The 12,487-nt window shown below is 36.3% G+C and overlaps 1 protein-coding gene across 8 annotated transcripts in view; it reads left to right on the top strand.

The window, feature by feature from the left end:
- Positions 1-8,495: 8,495 nt before the first annotated feature.
- The window catches only part of LOC308190081 (uncharacterized protein), a 29,444-nt gene continuing 25,452 nt past the window's right edge, over positions 8,496-12,487 (top strand). For 3 of the 8 annotated variants that reach the window (XM_080581025.1, XM_080581033.1, XM_080581028.1), the window contains exon 1: positions 8,678-10,615. The gene's annotated coding sequence lies outside the window, so the exon portion shown is untranslated. Of the gene's footprint in view, positions 8,572-8,677; positions 10,616-10,656; positions 11,737-12,487 lie in introns of those variants that run through there. The other 5 variants (XM_080581032.1, XM_080581031.1, XM_080581024.1 and 2 more) reach the window with 3 other exon arrangements.

Raw genomic sequence — 12,487 nt, 5'->3', positions numbered from 1 at the left:
TGCTAGAGTCTTGTGTTATAGATGAGTAAGATTAACTTAATACATTGTTTGCACACATACTCCCTCCATCTACTTGACGTCATATGCATGTTTTTGTATGCTTTTCTTTTGAAGCAATTTTACTAATTGTCACTTGGATTTGCTTTGGTCCTTACTTTCAGTAAGTGGGGCTGGAGGGCTACTGCAATTCCTTCCAAGAGGCAGATGACCTTCTAGTACAGCACTTAGAGCAGAGAGCACTCTAGGAACATTTGCCTTCAGCTATGCCCTCATTTCTTTGCTTACATCAAAAAAACAAACAGTTTAACTGACATGTTTTTCTTGGTATGCCTGTGTGTTAAGGCTTATTTCCACTTTGTGATGGCAAAGCTACTGCACTATGAGGAGATTCCACTGAACTGAGCCATTTATAAGTATGTGCAAATACACACACTTCTTTCTTGATCTGGTATGTTATGATATAGTACAGAAGAAGCTAGTGACTTATTCCACAATTCTCTTCAAATAATTTTCTGCCAGGCATTTGGTTTAGAAATGGAATAAAACCTTAAGACTTAAAACTTTCCTTCATTTTTTGACTTCTTATTTCTTGTGTGTGTTTTTATCAACCCCCCTATTTTTGTCTTTGCTCCTACATGCTGACACAGCACCAGTTTTCTTGTCTAATTTTATAAACTGTTCAGCCGTGCCATTATTCACTGTTTTCTTTTAATTATGTATTCTTGTTAACCTCTTTATCCTTTCAAAGATGCAGATTGTGATTGACATGCGGTATTAATTAAGGCATATAATTTATGACATCGGAGCTTGAAATTAATAAGTGACAATACAATTACATGGTTTGCCTAATTGTCCTTCAGTAATATAAAGATTGACACTTACTGTGGCATTCGAAGCTCTCAAACAGATAATACAGCTGAATGTAATCACCAGTGAATCTAAAGTAAACAGATCCATTGAAAGGAACAAGCTGTTGGCAAAATACTTCTGCTGTGGCCTTGTTTTATTAAATAAATGAATCTATATGTACAGGTCACTCTTATATTAAATTCAAGATATAATATTTCCAGGACTTTTAATTGTAAATACTCACTGTTCTGCCATTTTCATTGATATTTTTATTTCAAATTTTTACTCGCACCTGGCAAAGTGCCAGCAATTCAACATTTGTTCTTGTTGATCCTATCCACACCACTGCAATTTTCTTTACATCTCTATATAATCACCTAGAGATTGGCAACTTGATATACTACTGGAATGCCAAATTCCTCCTTGTTAATAGTATAGATTTGGCCTTACAGTTGCTGAGGAATATGAGAAGTATTATTTGGGTGAATGCTGTTAGCAGATTTGGGATTTTGAAACCAATTCAAACAGCATCCTTGTTTTTAACTGCAAACTTTCTTTTGAGTTCAAAACCCTTGTAATCTGGTCCTGTGACTTTGTGGTAACACCCATCAAATTTTAACTATTTTTGTCAAAAGGAAAATATAAATGTGTTATATGTGGGTGAGACATTCAGGTTACCATATTTGTAATCTCTGTAGCTTTGTTTAAAGGAATTCCATAGTTTTGTGTTATTTCAAAGAAATTCAATGGAGAACTGCATGAATCTGGACTCAAAAGTTCTGAAAAAATGCTTATATTGAAAATCTTACTGTATATCTTTCTGTTACTCCATAATCTTCCTCTGTGGAATGATACAAACATACAATATAAATAAGCCTTATGTCTGAATATGTGCAAACCCTGGGGCAGCAAGCCAATGTGTGAAAGAAAATGGTGTCAACGGACTGAGCTCTGTGCTTTCATCTGTATCTGCTTAGGAAGAGATGACAAACATGTAGGTGACTGCTGGGCTGCAGAACCAATACCATGTGTTTGGCACCTCTTAGCCTCATATGACCACAGGTCTGGTTTCCCATGGGAAGGGCCCAACACCGCTGCATCCCATTGCTGGGGTAGCAATTTTCTAGCATAAGATTAGGTGTGTATTGCCCCATCCACTCAAAAATAGTGCTATGCCTCTAAAGCTGTGCATCTTTGAAGTAAATTGTAAGTGTGGAAAGGCTTTAGATTATTAGAATTTACGTTTTAGATGTACTCCTTGCAGATAAGCAAATGAAAAATAACTCCTTAATAAAAGCTAAAAAGTCTTAATCACACAGTTAGCTTCCTCTTGTCCTATCACTTGTTGCTTAGGAGAAGAGACCGAACCCCACCATGCTACTTGAGGTAACTGTCGAGAGCAATAAGGTCTCACCTGAGACTCCTTTTTTTTTTTTTTCCCAAGCTTATTTAGCTTGGAAAAAAAAACAAAACAAAACAGATCCCTTAGCTGCTCCCATAAGACTTGTTCTCTAGACCCTTCACCAGCTTTGTTGCCCTTTTTGAACATATTCCAGCACCTCAATGTCCTTCTTGTAGTGAGGGGCCCAAAACTGATCACAGTACTCAAGGTGTGGCCTCACCAGAGCTGAGCACAGGGGGACAATCTCTTCCTTAGTCCTGCTGACCACACTATTTCTGATACAAGCCAGGATGCCGCTGGCCTTCTTGGCCACCTGAGCATGCTGGCGGCTCATGTTCAGCTGTCTGTTGACCAATACCCCCAGATCCCTTTCCGACAGGCAGCTTTCTAGCCTGTAGCATTGTGTGGGGTAGTTGGGACCCAAGTGCAGTATCCAGCACTTGGCCTTGTTGAACTTCATACAGTTGGCCTCAACCCATCGATCCAGCCTATCCAGATCTTTCTGTAGAGCCTTCCTACTGTCAAGCAGATCAACACTCTCATCCAACTTGGTGTCATCTGCAAACTTACTATTTTCTTCTTCCACTTTATTTTCATCTTCTATTTTATTTTCTTTTGCATTTTAGAATGAATTTTAAGAACTTGATTTTCAGAAATGCTTTTTATCTTTTTATGTGTTAATGATTTGAAGCAGCAGTCAATGAGAGGTCTGGCTAATGACATGATTTGAAATCTCAAAGTCTAAATTACTGAATAAAAAGTGTATGGAGATGGCAGGATGCATTGTTAAACTTATTCAAATTTCTCTTCCTTATTATAGTTCAGTACACATGATACAGAGCATTATACGTGCTTGGTGCCTTCTGCCAGAGCCCGTCACATAATTTACTATCTGAATTGACTTCTCTGTTTTGAAAACCTCAAATATTCTTATGGTTCAAAAAAATCATACATGGACTTATGAGGAGGGCTTTACTTTAAGAAAAAATATTATTATATTATTTTTTTTCCCCCAGCATATCTTTAACAATGTTGTTATCTGTTCTCAAAGCCCAGAGGTGGTAATAAGAAAAACAACCAAAGGTAAAATGGGAGTGAATGTCCAAACAAGTCATTGCAGAGCAACTGTTCTAAAACCATAGAAGACTTAGAAATAAAAAACACATCTTAAACTAGATATACTAATGATATATTTATTTATTTTTTTAAACTTCCTTAAGTGGGAGGAAATGTCAGAAAAGTAAGCCAAGTTTAAGTTGTGAAAGAATTTATAAAGAATTCAGCATGGTCTTATCTTTATTCATCATATTATTCTACTCCAAACCTAAAGCCCTGTGGAAGGTAATTGGAGTGTTCAGAGTTCGGACTGGAGACAAGGCAGAGTTGAGCTGCCTGTGAATAACACTGCACATCTCAATAAATAATTCTTGATTTCATTGTCATTTCATTGAAGTGGGTAAGGAAGGGTGACTTGGTTAAAACAAATGCAGATCGATTTGTCAAGCAACATGCTTCAACCTTGGGTGCCTATGCATTATGATCAATAATGTTTACAGTCTTCCTCCGTCTCCTCAAAGAGAATGTGCCTCTCATTGAAGGGAATGAGATTCTGTTCTGTTTGAGACATTTTGCAACCATGGAAGCCCATTTCTGGGATATTTTTTTGTTGTCTTTGTTCACTGTTGGTAGAGAAATGAAGATCATCAAACATGCAAGATATGAATGGTCATGTGCATAAACCTTTTTTTTTTTTTTTTTTTAAATAGAAAGAACAGAGATCGATAAAGCCCAGAAAAAGAAGGTAACAGCTGTAAGCAGCCTTGTACTGGGGCTGTAATCCTGATGAATAATGTTGCTGTCATAACAGCAGGGATAATTTAATGCTGACACTTAGCAGCATGATAAATAGCTTGTCAGACATAGGCAGTGACAGAGTCAAGTGAAACTGCCCATGACAAGTTCTGAAATATTAATCTTCTACTAGACTGTGACTGTGCTGAAGGGGCAGCAGCATACAGAAGACTGGGAGGGGAGACACTTTGTAATATAAACAAATGTACTTTAGGAAAAAATGCTTTTATTGCACAGACATCATCCCCTTTACAAGGGCTACTATTTATACTATTTCTGTACAATACACAGAACATTTATGCTTTGCAACAGTATATAGTAATTTTTCTGCATATTCTCTGACATCACTTCTCAGATGCATTTTCCTTCTTACTGGTAAAAGGCTTTTTAGTTTTAGAGATTTTTTTTGGAGATGAAGTTAAATGAAAATGTATTTCCTGTCATTTCTTTTCCAGTCCATCTACCCTTCTTCCAGAGATTTTTCAAATTTATCTAGGATCCTTATTGTAAATATCACATAAGCAACATGGCAGGGTTCTCCAGTCCGAACACCAATTGATTTATTAACTGCTTCTCCATTAGAGAAGATCTAGGGTAATGGTGGACTTAACAGCCACTGGTTATTCAAACCAGGCTATTTGTTTAGATTTAATTTGCTTAGTAAAGTACTGTGCTATTTTGATCTTCAGGGTGATGATTCATGCACTGCTCCATGAATTATGTATCAGAGACTCTTGCATCCCTTTTGGATACTGGTTTGATCACCAAGACTCCTCATGGTATGCAAGTCATCAGGACTGACAACAATAATAGCTTAGAGAGGTGCATGTGGCTAATGTTGGTGCCATATCACTGGTCCACTGGTAGCAGTGGTGGGAAACATCTTCTAAAGTTCACCAGTTTGCCACGTTAGTAATCATATGCCTATGATTACAATTTAAGAGGAACTGAGCAAAGCAGAAAGATAAAAGGCTTAACTGTAACAAAGGTTCATTGTCATCTTTAAGTTAATAGTACTGTAACTCCTGTCTTGAATTTTCTCTTGTAAATTGAGTTGTCAACGAAGCATTGGCTCAAGGTCTTACTCATCAGTACAGTGTGGATGTTATGAGACTGCAGTGTGTTTGGTTCCACAGCCAGCACAGTACGTAAGAGTCTCTGAATGTACCCTGACAACTTATTGCCTTATCAGCTTTGAAGAAAGGTATCTGAACAAGGTCTGGGGTGGCTGAAGGATGAACCACTGATGTATTCAGTGGTTTCCTTCTCCAGTAAGTGTGTTGTCAAAGTGCCAAGTAATGCAGTGCAGAAATCACAGAAAAAGAAAACTAGTACAGTTATATGAAAGACCACTGGTAGTTTGGTAAAAGGCAAGCAAAAGGCTGCAAAAGTTAAAATTATAGTTCTTAGTATAAGAACAGTTTCTTTGAGTTCAGGAAAGTATGATGAATACAGATTACATTTAGGCAGAATTCAGACCCAAGTTAAATGAAATGGGATTTTGCCTTGGAGCAGAGGGGCCAAGGCTTCTTCACCTTTTTTTTTTTTTTTTTTTTTTTGTCCGAGAAGGACGTTATATTCTCATTCTAAAAAAAAGCTCAATGTGCACAGTATGCTCTTTTAAATAACATTAAGATTTCAATATATTTCATTTATAAAGGGTTTTAATGCAGAAATCACTAAACATTGCTGTAGCTCTACACGTAGAATCAGCAGGTTAAAATAAGATCCCAGATCTAAAAACTGTCTTATTAGCAGGAGTTGTCTTCTAAAGTGAGTCAGTCAGTTGTTTCTAAAATAAAGTAGCATACACAATGAACTGGCCAGGCCTGAAATATACTGGGTTAAAAAAATCTGAATGGTTTGACCCATTTTATATGGAAAATGATTTTTACCTTTCAGAGTTTGAGAAACACAGCTCTCTCGGTACATACATTTTCTGAAGGTGGCATATATCTTGTATAATATCCTGATCATTTTATGGTTTAGAGTCTGAATCAGCCTGTTGGTGTTGATTGGTAGTATTACTTATCTAGATGAAATTTATTCTGAAACTTTCACATCAAGATGCTTGTTTTTGCCTTTCATGCAATTGCTGCTGTCTCCAGTGGTGAAAGGTGGTCTGTTTTGGGCGTCAGCTCCAGTGCTAAGAGAAGGTTACTTAGGCTCAGCAATTATGATAAGCACAGTGCCACAGGACTTCTTGGTTTTGATTTTTAAATGTTTTTAAAAATATTTTAAACAGGAAAATGTTTTTTTTTTCTTTTTCCGTTTTTATGCACACAAACTTAAATAACATGTCCCGTAAGAAAATTCATTTAATGATTCTGAGAAAAACTTAAATTTTACTAAAATCCAAAAATATAAGTTTAGTTTTTTTCCTCTTATTAGGTATCAGGTTTTCTGTATTTAAGCCTGACATACACGCCATACTATTCTGTCACCTTTTAGTACCAAAACTTTAATCTAGACCTTGCTGTACTGAGTTTTGAGATTTCTACTCATTCTTTACACATCCTTGTTTCAGAGTTAGTTTTGGTGCTAGTGTTTCATGAATTCTTTAAAAGTTCACATCAAAAAAGATGCTTGGAAAACAAATTATGAACTGAAAAAAGCGAGAATTTTCAGATCCAGAAATCTTATTCTTGGCAAGGTGTAGAAGACAATATCACCTGACTTAATGTGGAATCTTTAATATACTGTCTTAGAGAGTTTTTGAGCTGCTGATGCAAAATATTGGCAGAAAATATTTTGCTAAGCTTGCAGCTAATGAAATTGAGAATTAATAATGTTTGTCTGTACTTTGCTAATTTCTCTGTAGATCTGATTTATTCCATTTGCACTAATATGGATTTAGAATTATCATAGATCAGACTGTTACCCAGTCAGTTCACTATTTAACTACTAAATGTATTTAAATTAAAAAAATAATAATCTGACTGGTTTAATTTTTATGGAGTAGAAAAACAACTAGTTTTAAGAACCCTGATTCATTTTGTTAGAATATAGTATTAACTCTTTGAAAGCATGTGTAACACTTTTTTTTTCCGGAAAAAAAAAAAAGGGAGCAGAATAGATTCAGTAAGTTCCCATGTGACAACACCCTAAAGAACCTGCAAATGACAAACCTAGGATAATTTTTTATATAGTGTAACTGCATTAGAGGGATTTACTTGTTCTCTCAGTCCCATCCAGTCATCTGCTCTCCCTGTCCAATTGAAATCAGATACAATTTTGTGGGAAAATGAATGAGACCTTTCAATCTTTTCTATTTCTATTTTTGGAAATACATTTCCCATCCATGTTATAAGGCAACCTTGACAGGGGTGAAAAGAATTGTTTTGCCAAAAACTTTGAGGTGACTTTAGTCTGTACTAAAAGAAAGGGTAGAGAGCTGGTGGGCCATAGATTAGTATATTCCTGTGGGATGTGAGGCACTAAAATTTTAATTTCCTTTTGTTGTTGTTTGTTGTTGTTCTAGTTATCGGTTTATAGAGAATAGTTATTTTTTTTTTTAACCAATAATTGACCAATACTTTGTTTCTCCTTTTTAACAGTAATTCCTTCTTTAACATCAGAAATCTCCCAGATGGAAGGTTTCAAAAAATACGTGTTTCTATGAAGAAGTCTGGTTTTGGGGAGACTTCCCCACTAGCTCACTTGAACAGTAAATAAGTAATTATATATTATGTACATTTTGTAAAACAATTTTTCAACTTTTTCTTGCCTACCAAACTGTTCATATTATGAATTTAAAAACTCATATTTTGAAACTTACTGTACTAAAGAGAAGAGAAATTGTTATAATGAAATTGTAATTTTAATGATGCATGACAAATTCATAGCAGGGATGACATTTTAAAAGGTACAAAAAGTAAGTTCTCTTCAAGCCTAGAAAATATACCAATAATTGGATCCATGTTAGAGGAGTATACTATTTCAGCTGAAGTCTGTGTAGTTTGATATAACTGCCTAAGGGACAGAAATTGTTTGTAGACAGAAAACCTCTGGAACATTTTATCTGCACAATACTTCTCTCTTGGATATTTCTTAGAGAGTTTCCAGATTCACAAAGGAGCTGGTGTTCAGTACTAAATCTTATTGGAAAATCTACCTAATCCCTTAGGTATCCCAACACCCCAGAGTTCTTCTTGAGGAATTCTCAGTATTGATTCTGGACTGTATTTTCTCATTGTTTTGCCAAACTCTGATTCACCTACTGGTTATATGACGGTGCCGATGAGACCAAGTTCATTATTCATGCTTGCTAGCGTGTGGATTTGTGTGCCTGTTGTGTGATACTGTTGGCACACCTAGCCCATTCTACATTAAAGCAGAGCCAGAGTCATCAGACATAGAGCAAGAGTCATCTGAAGATGTTGATCATGGTGCTCAAACACAGGATTAAAGAAGGTCATCTAATTTGTTCATAATGACCGCCAAGTCTGGAGACTACCCAATAACATTAGGTAATCTATACCAACGCTTCATGGTTCCTGTTAAAGTTTTTCTCATCCTTCTCCTTTTAAGGGTGAGGAAGAAACTTATTTTTTCTCTAAGGAAACAGACCAGTGTAATTGCATATAGTAATTGGCTCTGACTACACTGAATGTAAATAAGTATACTTGCAGTTTGGGGAAGACAGCATTTGCAGTACAACAGCTGTTTACAGAGCAAAAGGAGATACAAGAGGCCAGACTGGTAGCAGCAAACTTTTTTTTTATTTATTTTTTATTTTTCTCATATGTTATGTAATTGAATTAAGTGTAGGAGAGTTGAGGAGACAGTGAGGAGACTGTTGTTAAATATACAAACTAAGTATTTGGACCTAAAGGTTTCTTGACTTAAAAGTAGCATTCTATTCCATCTGAGGTAGGTACTTGAAGAAGCTGTTGTACTTATCTGTGTGATGACTCTATCTGGTAGTTGTCACATGAAGACTAATGAAAGTAACAAGATTGTCCTTAAACAACAACAAAAAATATTTGCTTATATTATATCTATTCTGTCTAGTCTTGATTCTGTTGAAAAATTGCCCAAAATATATTCTTATTGTAATTTTACTGATAATTTAAGTCACATAGTTTATCACAAATATATAAAAAAATGAAACCACAAAATTGAAAGGCCTATCTGAATAAACTATTCATTAATACAGAATTGCTATGTTTTATAGTCAAACATTGTGAAAACTCTTGTTCATGAATGCTGGGATCAGTGTTAAAAGGTTTCTTGGATTATCACAGATGAAAATAATGTATGCTTCTTGCCATCAGTCAAAACTTCAGATTCACTAGCTGATTTAGAAAAAAAAATAATCCGTTTTGCCCACATTATGGTATTTCCAACGAATAAAAGCCAGTAGCGTACCCCTTTTAGCATCACTTCATGGCTATTCTAATGATAGTGGTACTTTTGATTAGTGGAATTCATTTTTCTTTTCTGTACTGTAGTATGTTATGGGGAATAGATGTGTAATACACTGGAACGATACAGATGTCAAATTCCTGGACTTTGTAAACAATTTGATTAAATGAAATGTCATTAGGAACAATTTTGCTAGGCTTTTGCTTTCTTGTAAGAGTTGGTATGTTTGCTGGCAATTTCTCTTCTGGGCCTCCCCCCCCCAAATGATAGCTTCAGAAAAATATGTGCTATGGCATTTTGTGTAACAGGAAATAAATAAAAAAAAATGAGAAGAGCTATTTAATTAGAGTGATCCACACCTGTTACCTATCTGCATCTCCTCAGCTTTGCATTAAAATGTTAATTGAACACAGATGCAGGATGGGCCCAATCCTCTTGGTATGGAGTATCCTCGACATTAATATGAATTAACACAGTTTGCCTAAGAGGCAGAACTGCCTTTTGTCCCTACAGACCCTTCTTCTTTTTCCTTAAGTACTGATGAGGTGACAGGACTTTTATCACTATGCCAACTGTGCAATTTTTAGGAGTCTAGTTTTATACTAATCCTTGTGTACAGTTATATTTTTGTCATTACATGGGTACAATAAAATTATAAATTGTATATTTCAGGGTTTTAAAATGAGCCTGAATATGCTGAGGTTGAGCAGGAACTGAGTTAACACAAAGGAAAGAGTACACCTGAACCACTTCTTCCCCACTGCACCATAGCTCGTTGTCATTCCCTTCCCCCTCCTCCTCTCCCCTTCCCCCAAACTGCTGTTGGTAGAAGACTCTCAAGAAGGAGCTACCTCATGTAGCAAACCACTCTGTAAGGGACCAGGCTCCATGGCAGTTGTTGCTCAGATGGCCAGACCCTAGACTGCTAGAGCCCTCCTGTTCATCTCAGCTGAAGTCTGCTCCTTCTCTGAGAAGTCTCTTGTGTCCACGACTGCTGGCTCCCCTCCACCCACCTGACCCAAGTCCTGAACAATTTGCTGTCTTAGCAGTAACAGACTATTCAGCATTTATTTTGAAGAACAGTACTTTTATGAAGTATCATGGTAAAAAAATTACTAATAAGGATGCTAAGACAGAGCACATAGAGTAAGTATGTAAATGTAAATTCATTTAATTTTTGAGCATGTGATAGAATATTTTGCTGTTTAAGTATGATACTGAATGCTTGTCATAAACCAACTTAAAAAAGAGCAGTTATGCTTGTGACTTTGTTTTCCCTTACCCTCCTATTGTCAAAATAAAATTGCAGGTGGTGTGGACATCATCTCAGTATAGTCTTCAAAGGATGCTGGGAAAAGACACAGATGATCTTTATAAGACTGATAAATTTTTGGTTGGTTCATATTGAAATGATTTGACAAGGACAGCATGTTTGTTGCTGCTTAGAAAGGCTGGAAACTTTATGTAGAAGCTTAAATTGATTTGACTCTCAACTGCCTTATCTTAAAATGTTTAGAAATATGAAAGTTTTTATGATTTATTGCTTGAAAGCCAGGAACTCTCTTGCTGAAAAAATGAAATGGCAATACATACCTGTTAACCCCATGTTTTGTCAGCCTATAAACACAATCGTTATATAATTTTGCATGTAAGAAGTTTATTTTTGGCTTTTCTTTTTTTCCCATGTGCTGAGTACCCTCTGGTATTTTTTATAATTGAGAAGAGTATGTTTAAACAAAGAACCAATTTATTGAGTCACACTCAGTGCATTCTTTCCTAATGCCAGCAGATTTACAAGTTCTTATGGCCTTTCACAGAAAGTTCTGGCAAGAGGTTTTCGTGAGATTTTGGCTTTCTCAGAAATGCCTTTGGAGAAGAGCGCAGAAGTTTATCTAATGTACAGTAGACCCTTTACATAGTGAAGATCTTTAAAGCTGCAGATGAGTGGCAAAGACAAGCAGAGGTGAAGTTCACCAGCTGATGCAAGGGCTGTTTGAGAATTGGTGTTCTCCTGTGACTACACTCATTTAGTAGGGTCTAATGAAGCGACAGAGGAATGGCTTGGCTCATCTCCCTCAGCTGGACAAAGAAAGTATGCAGTTTAAAAGTGCTGCCTATGGTTTGCTGTCTTCTGTGTTGCCAAAAGCACAGTCTGATCCTTGCAACAGGAAAATGAGGAAGGCATCTATAATACTGTAGCTGTTTGCATCCTGGGGTTGCTCTGACCTGTAGTAACTTACCATGGACAGAAAATGGTCATCAGCGAGGTATGATATATATGGATATCTTGTGATGCTTTTACTGTGCAAGCGTCATCTACAGATGTAGTAGGGGAATATTTTTATATCAGCAATAAGATGTGTGGATGAGTTTGTGTTTCTGTAATGTGTTGCCAGTTAATATGGTTATCAAATCCATGGTAAGATGTGGCCGTTTACCTTTCCTGAAGCTGGTGAATTCAGGGAAGATGTATTAGGGTGGTTATTTAAAGACTGTTGGATCCTATGACTATGGCTTTCTGTTACCACCGCTTTTTTATTATTATTTATTTATTTTTTAATCCTAGTGGCAGGGAATAGTTTACACTGCTTGAACTTCTTATTTATTTATTTATTATTATTATTTTTAAATTTTGGTGCATCTTAGCTTTTCTTGCTGTTTGTATATATCTTAACTACAAAAGCACCAAACAATTTTTAGCACCAAATAGCTGTATTGCAGTTATCTTAAGTGGAGTCTGTGTTGATGTTCCTATTGAAAATGCTGTATAAGGGGTGTCCTATTTTAATGCAGCATTCTCAGACAAGTATTTGTGTGTGCTGTCTGGCATGGGAAAAGAGAAGCATGCTTGTTGGTTTGCTGAGAACACAACTCTATATTTGGTCGGTGCATGTGCAGTAAAATCAAGGATCAGAGTTTCTGAGCCTGTGCCTGCATGCCTGTTGCATGGCCTGACGGTAGGTCCATCTTGTTACTGGAAATCTCAGATGTACTACCCAATCACTGGGTGGCTGTACA

Source organism: Anser brachyrhynchus, assembly GCF_964034855.1.
Source record: "Anser brachyrhynchus genome assembly, chromosome: 2".
In the NCBI taxonomy this organism is placed as follows: domain Eukaryota; kingdom Metazoa; phylum Chordata; class Aves; order Anseriformes; family Anatidae; genus Anser; species Anser brachyrhynchus.
Note: the sequence above shows the minus strand (reverse complement) of the source record. Positions and strands in the feature narration are given on the sequence as shown.